Source organism: Pteropus alecto, unplaced genomic scaffold (genome assembly GCF_000325575.1).
Source record: "Pteropus alecto unplaced genomic scaffold, ASM32557v1 scaffold134, whole genome shotgun sequence".
In the NCBI taxonomy this organism is placed as follows: Eukaryota; Metazoa; Chordata; class Mammalia; order Chiroptera; family Pteropodidae; genus Pteropus; species Pteropus alecto.
In genome coordinates this window covers 4,008,463-4,015,174 of record NW_006436283.1, presented here as the reverse complement: position 1 = coordinate 4,015,174, position 6,712 = coordinate 4,008,463, and the positions used below count along the sequence as shown (strand labels likewise).

The 6,712-nt window shown below is 54.4% G+C and overlaps 1 protein-coding gene across 1 annotated transcript in view; it reads right to left on the bottom strand.

Annotated features, from left to right (window-relative positions):
• The window catches only part of RHBDF2 (rhomboid 5 homolog 2), a 22,635-nt gene extending 22,406 nt beyond the window's left edge, over positions 1-229 (bottom strand). Inside the window, exon 1 of the mRNA XM_025047142.1 lies at positions 210-229. The gene's annotated coding sequence lies outside the window, so the exon portion shown is untranslated. The remainder of the gene's footprint in view (positions 1-209) is intronic.
• Positions 230-6,712: the final 6,483 nt, after the last annotated feature.

Here is a 6,712-nt window from a genome sequence, read left to right as displayed (position 1 = left end):
GCTGGCGCTTGGCAGCGGGGTCCCCGCCTAGGCAGAGCCCTGTTTTCAGCCCGAGCTGGCCTCCGCTCCTCATCTCACAAGGCGCGTAGTCGAGGTCTGAAGTGCCAGCCATCATCGCGTCACCCCCAGGAAGAGCCATTCCAGTAACGGCCACCTCCCACTCCCCTCTGTCCAGCGCCCTCATTCTGAGTCCAAAGTTTAGCCCTCACCCGTCCCTTGAAACACCGCTGGAGCGCCTCCCCTCCTCCAAGTCCCGCCGCTCCCGCCTCCGGGAAGCCTTCTCTGATCTCGGCCAGCGCCACTCTGTTCCATGACAGCGAACGCGCCCTCCCCCGCATCCTCCTGGGGGCGGAGGCCCCTTCCCAGGCGAAGGTCGGGTCTTGCTCAACTTCCCGCGCCCCGCCCGCCCCCGGATCCAAACCCAGAACAGGCACTGACCACGACGACAGCGTGCAGGGACAACCGCGCCGGGGGCCTGCGTGGGCGGCGGGGGGTCTCTGCAGAAGTCATAAGAATCGCTTTAGGGAAGACCCGTTAAAAACCCACGTTGCCTCTGGGCCGACAACACAGAACCATCCAGATGGGGCAGAACTTGGGCTCACAGGGGTGCTTGCAGCGGACGCAGAGGAAAGCGCCTAGATCATCTGGAGATTCCACGGCGCCTCCAGGGCAGGGTGGCCTCGGCACCTGCCCCTCTAAGCTGGCTCTTAATTTGCCCTCTCACGTGGTTGATGGTGGGGATGCATGAAACATGGCTGACTGTTAGCTCATAGGGCTATTATCAGAGGCCCCGAGTTCAGATCCCTTTGCCCCTGTGCGGCCTTGAACAAATCCCTGGCCCTCCCTGGCCTCGCCTGGAGCGGTAACAGGCCCCGCCTCATGTTAAGAGGCCCGGGAAAAGGCACGTGGCTCCCGCGCCTGACTGTTAGCTGCTGCCAACGCTGATCCCACGAGGACCCAGAGTCTCCTCAATGTTGAGCCAACCTCTACCCGCTCTGCGCCCAGCACAGCCTGGCTCCTGACCTTCCTCGACCTCAGCTTCTCCCCCAGCTCCTCCCCCAGCCTGGCTGCTCCTCTGGGGTCGCAGGGCGCTTCGCTCTTTCCACCCCGCCACCCCGGTGCCCCCTCCTGCGGGGTATCTCCGCATCTGCCCTGCGCCCAGAGCCAAAATTCATGAACCTTCCCGACCCAGAGGCAGCAACTGGACCTGCCCAACTCCATCAGGCTGAGTGGGTGCAGGCAGCGCAGGGACAGGGGTGCGGAGTGCCAGCTGACCCCTGCTGGTGCCTAGGCCACTCCATCCTTCTGCCCTCCTGGCCCCTTGGCCTGGGTCTGGCTGCCCAGGCGGACCCTTCTCCCTCCGGTCACAGAAGATCTGATCTAGCCTCTCCCTTCCGGCTGGACAAACACACTGTGGCAGGGCTGGGGAAGGCACACTGAATCCCAAGGTCCGGATACCCTTTTTCCCAGCCCCAGCCTGTCATGGCATCCTCTCCATCAGGGAGCCTTGGCCCACCCTGGAGCAGCAGAGTTGGAAGAACGCCTGGGGCCTAGGGGGAAGGAAGGGATCTGGGCCGGTGGGGACCAGAATCAGGGGGTGGTGTGGATCTCAGGGGCCCACCAAGACCCCGGCCTTTCACAGAGCTTCTGAGCCATGTCCCCAATACCTGTTTATCAGACTGGATGGTGGGGGGAGGTTCGGATACAGAAAGGGGGAAGGGGCTCCTGATGGAGGGGACTGTAGGAAAAAAGGGCCCCCTCCTCCTCCTCATCCCCCAGGCCTTGCGGAGGCACAAGCTTGGGGGTGGGCCAGAGCTGGATGTGGCTCCAGAGCCGGAGGGTCGCTCCTGAGTAGCAAATGCCGGAGCCATGTTGTGTGCCTCCACATCTCAGGTGCACGAGACTAGACAGAGCCGGCATGCGAAGTGCTGGCAGACTGCGGGGGAGATGGAAGTACACGAGGCCCTGTAACAGGAAGAGGAGCGGCCCGCCATTCCGGTTCCTCCTCTGGATCCAAGAGCCATGACATGCTCACTTAGTCCTTGAGAAGACTCCAGAAGTGGTACCATTATCGTCGTCTCCATTTTAAGGATGCGAGAACCGAGGGACACGTAAATGGAACAGCTGGGGTTTGATCCCAGTCACAGACTGACCTTAGACTCCAGCAAACGCTGCAGACACCTGAGCTGTACTGTCACCCCTGGAGCACCGAGGATTGCTGCAGGAGCCCCCAGGAGGGGACGGATTCATGCCGGCGGTGATGTCAGGAATTTGTCCCATAGAAACGGAGCACTGCCCAGCGACGGAGGGGCGGGGGTGCCTCTCACAGCCTTGGCTGCAATGACAGGCACCTGTCTGGCCGGAGGGGAAAAGGCGTTAAATAGACCAGGGGTATAATTTGCGGTGATATCACACAGCTGTTAAAAGCAGGGAGGCCACTCTCTCCGTGCTGCCGTGGCATACATCCAAGAGACGCTAAGTGAAAAAGCAAGGTGCGTGCTTCATATAATTCCACGTACCTGTGATGAAGGAGAACACACGCGCATCTGCCAGGAGGCCCGGAAGTGTATTTGTGGAGGAACCCCGCATGCTGGTGGGGAATCGGGGTGAAAAGGAGGGGCACAGACTTTTCTTTTTTAATTAAATTTATTGGGGTGACATTGGTTAACACAATTATATAGGTCCAAGTGTACGATTTAACAATAGATCATCTGTATATTGCACTGTGTTCACCACCCAAAGTCGAATCTCCTGTCACCATATATCTGATCCCCTTTACCCTTATCTATTCCCCCCCAGACTTGCTTTTCATTTAATACCATGCATGTATTACTTTTATAACTTACAGAAAAACAGTCTAAGCTTTTTTTAATGGGCCTAAAGGGGTAGGGGGAATCTTGACAGGTGGGGCTGAAGAGAGGCGTTTTGGGTGGGATGAAAGATCAAAGTAGCAAGGAAACCCTGGTCACTGCAGGGAGGCTTCCGGGCCCCCGGCTTGGCGACATTGCAGGATGTGTTGGGAGGGTGATAGGTGACAAGCCCAGGAAGGCAGGTGGGCGTGTGCCGGAGGCTGGCGGCGTCAGGACAAGGTGTTTATATTTTATCCTGTAAGCAACGGGGAGTTTTCGAGCTGGGAAATTGCACCTCATATGTTTTGCTTGTTTGAAAAGTGCTTCCTCAGACGCGATTGCGTGTTTGAATCTCGAGAGCGATCCCGCGAGGGAGGCGGGTGAGCTTTGCAGATGGGGAAACAGCTGGACCGAAGGCCACAGTTTTGAGACGGGAAGTCTCTGTCCTGGGCGAGCTCTGCTTTGCAGGAAGGCAGGAGAGGGGCCAACCCCAGACACTTCTCCGACACATCGATCCCGAGACCCCTTGTGACTCTCGGATCAAGAAGTTGAGACGTCGTGACCCTTAGAAGAAAAGGGCAAAGGACCTTGACGTCGAAAGTTAGCAAACTGCAAAAAGCTCTGATAGCAAAGCTTTGAAGGACGTCGCAGTGTTTGTCCAGGGAAGGGAAATATTAGGGGGGTTTTCGTTAGCTGATTAATAATTTTTAGAACGTGCAATGAAATTCCATCGAATGAAGGGATGCTGACATTCTTGTCGAGGTTCAGAGAGGTTTAGGGCTGCACCCTAAAACAGACGGCTGATGGAGCACAGAGCTGGTGCCGGAGCATAGAGCTGGGGCCAGACCTCAGGCACACTTTTTTTTTCGGTTTCAGAAGGGTCATGCTAGCTGTGATTAGGACAGACTGGTTTGGGAAAAGGTGGGGAGGCCAGTGAAGAAGCTCCTGTAAGGGTCCCAGTGAGAGGGAGGGGGAAGGGGGCCGGGGAGCAGAGAGGAAGCACAGATGAGAAAGGCTGTCTGTCCTCTCTCCAGAATGCGGCCGACACAAGCCCCAGTGTCCTCTCCGTTTACGCTCCAGTTTTGCCTCCCCTCACCCCACTCCAGGTGGCAAAGTCAGGAAAGAGTCTGCTTGGGTGGGGTAAAGTTGATAGGGTTTCCGGAGAAGCTAACCAACCTCTCTGAGGTTCCACAGCCTGTATTCACGATGCAGAGTCACCACCTAGTGGCCATAAGGGGTACTGCGCCACGGAACCCCACCTGGCATCAGGGAACCTTGGAGAACCCGCAGAGAACTCTAGCTCCCACTACCTGCTTTCTCACCAGAAAACCTGGCAGTCCTGCCTAAAGGTTACTGGCATAAAGCCTCGGACGCATGCTTAAGGAGGCTCGTGAGTGTGAGTGAGATGCCAAAGCCTATGTAACTCTATGTCACCCTGCCTGCCTTTCATGCCAGAAAGGGCCCCAGTGGCTGGGAGCTCATGTGCTGCAGGACACCAGGCACCCTGAGAACTGCCTGCCACCCAAGGGAAATGCGGGGCATCCAGAGTCCAGGGCCGATGTGGTCAGAACCCCGGGGCCCAGGGGTGCTTTTCAGCTGTCTCCTCCTGTGCCCTTCCCTCTCCTTCCCCCATGGCGGCCTTGAAATCTCTGCCTCCATCCGTCCCAGCAGCCTGCTCCTCACTCATGTGCTTTTCTCAGCTCTTTATCAGCCTCGCTCTGAGTCAGCCTAGTCTCGGCCAAAGGCTTGGTCATTCTGACTGACTGTTGGGAAGACTTTGAATATTATTCCAGAGCCCATGTCACCTCCTATTTCCCAGTGGCATTCATTCATCCTGCAGACCTCAGATCACCGCTTCATCTCACCTCCCCCCACCCTGGGACGGCTGTGTGTCCTGGGGGAGACGGCACTGGCTTCGGTGGCAAATACTCAAGTATACCCTATGTGCCACTAATTAGCCACGTGGCGTGTGACATTAGGCAATTTACCTCATTTTGAGGTGCCAAGGCCTCCCGAGGAAGACGCCCCACCCTAGAAGCCCCACCCAGAAGCCATAAATGAAAAGACCGACAGATTTGTCAACACAAAAGCTGCAAATGCCTGTGCGTTCCCGGACAAAGTTAAAAGCTAAGCAGATGGGAGTTAAAAGCTAAGCGAATTTCCAGTGAATGTAACTGATGGAGGATCAACATCCAGAAACTAAAAAAGAGGTCCTACAAATCAAATTACAAAATAATCTAAGAGGAAACGGGATAAAGGCTGAGAAAAGGTCATCAACAGAAGAATAAACGAAGTGGTCGGTGAATACAGAAGAAGGTGCCCGACCTCACTAATAGCGAAATGCAGATTAAAACTATGACAACGCTGGCGCCCAGATCTCAGTGTCTGAATAGAAGTCACCACTGAAGGAACCAGGGCTCCCTGGAGAAACGGCTTCAGGTCTGGGGCAGTGGCAGTGCGTGGAGAGCCTGGGACATCTCTTTGGTGGCAAAAAGCAAGAAAGCTTTTAAAGATTAGTTGGACCATGTCAAAAAGACACAGGAAACAGCTTGAAGGGACTCTCAATTAACAATCTGAGTATCGAAAAGAAAAATAATTATAGGTGATCAAAACATACTGGAATCATGAAGAGTCATTGTGTTTCTGAGAACCTCAAACAGGAGAAAGCCAGAGAAGCTCTGGGAACCCCCTTGAGTTATTATTAAACCAATATCTTACTTTGAAAACTGGTGAATAGATGGAATGATTCAAATAGCTATGCTGCCTTTCCAGGAGGAACTATATTTCAAAGTAACCAAATAGCCCTAATTTGGAGGAAGGAAATCTGTGCTTTACAGAAGAATGCCAGCTGTGTCAGTTATTTGTGGCTGCCTAACAAAGTACCCATAAACTTGACTACTTAAGACAACACAGTTGATTTACCATCTCACAGTTTCCGTGGGTCAAGAAACCAGGTGGGGCTCGGTGGGGTCTGTAATCGAGGTGTTGGCTGGACCCGTGGGCATCTCAAGGCCCTGCTGAGGGAGGATTCACTTTCAAGTTCATCGGCAGAGTCATTTCCTTGAAGACTGTTGTCCGGAGGCCGGTGCCTGCTTTGCGGGCGTGGGACCTGGGCAGTAGCACGGGGCCCCATGCTCAGAAGGACGCTGTGCCAGATTCACTGTTCTGCTGTCTGTTTCATACCTTTATCTTTGAACTTGGATGTCGTAAGCGAAGTCCAATGGGACAGCGGAGCGTCAGGTGCGAGGAGATCGCCGTCTACGTGTCTGCCAGCATTCCTCGGGGGCCTCGTTCTCACAGAGCATTCCAGATGCCCTGTGAGTGCAGAGTTCTGGAGAACCCACGCTGTGTGGGAGTTCAGCGAGTTAGTCTGAGTTAATCTGGTGCAGTTTCACTGTTCTGGTAAGAACGGTACACGATCCGTATGTACGTACAAGCTACGAAGTACCAGCTGTGCACGGTCGATGATGCCGCATATGAGTTAAGTGCTCTTATGGTAGCATTTGAAAACTGGCAATATACAGGTGAACAGTGAAATTCATGCTAATAATTTAACATTTTATTTTAAAGTCCACGACATTAATAAATGGCATTAAATGGCAAAGAAATAAAAAACACCGTGACAAGTCAAACGAGACCGAAGAAGAAAAAGAAAGATTTATATTTCGGTGCCTTTAAGGACATCCTTATCCTGCTTTTGAGACTCGGGGCCCCCATCTTCATGTGCATTGGTCCCCGGAAATGACGGGGCCGGTGCTGGCAGATGCCTCCCCCGTTGCCTTGCCACGTGAGCCTCTCCACAGAGCAGTTTGACACCGTGAGCTGGTCCGACGTAGGAGCAAGTGAAAGGCCTAGAAAAGGCC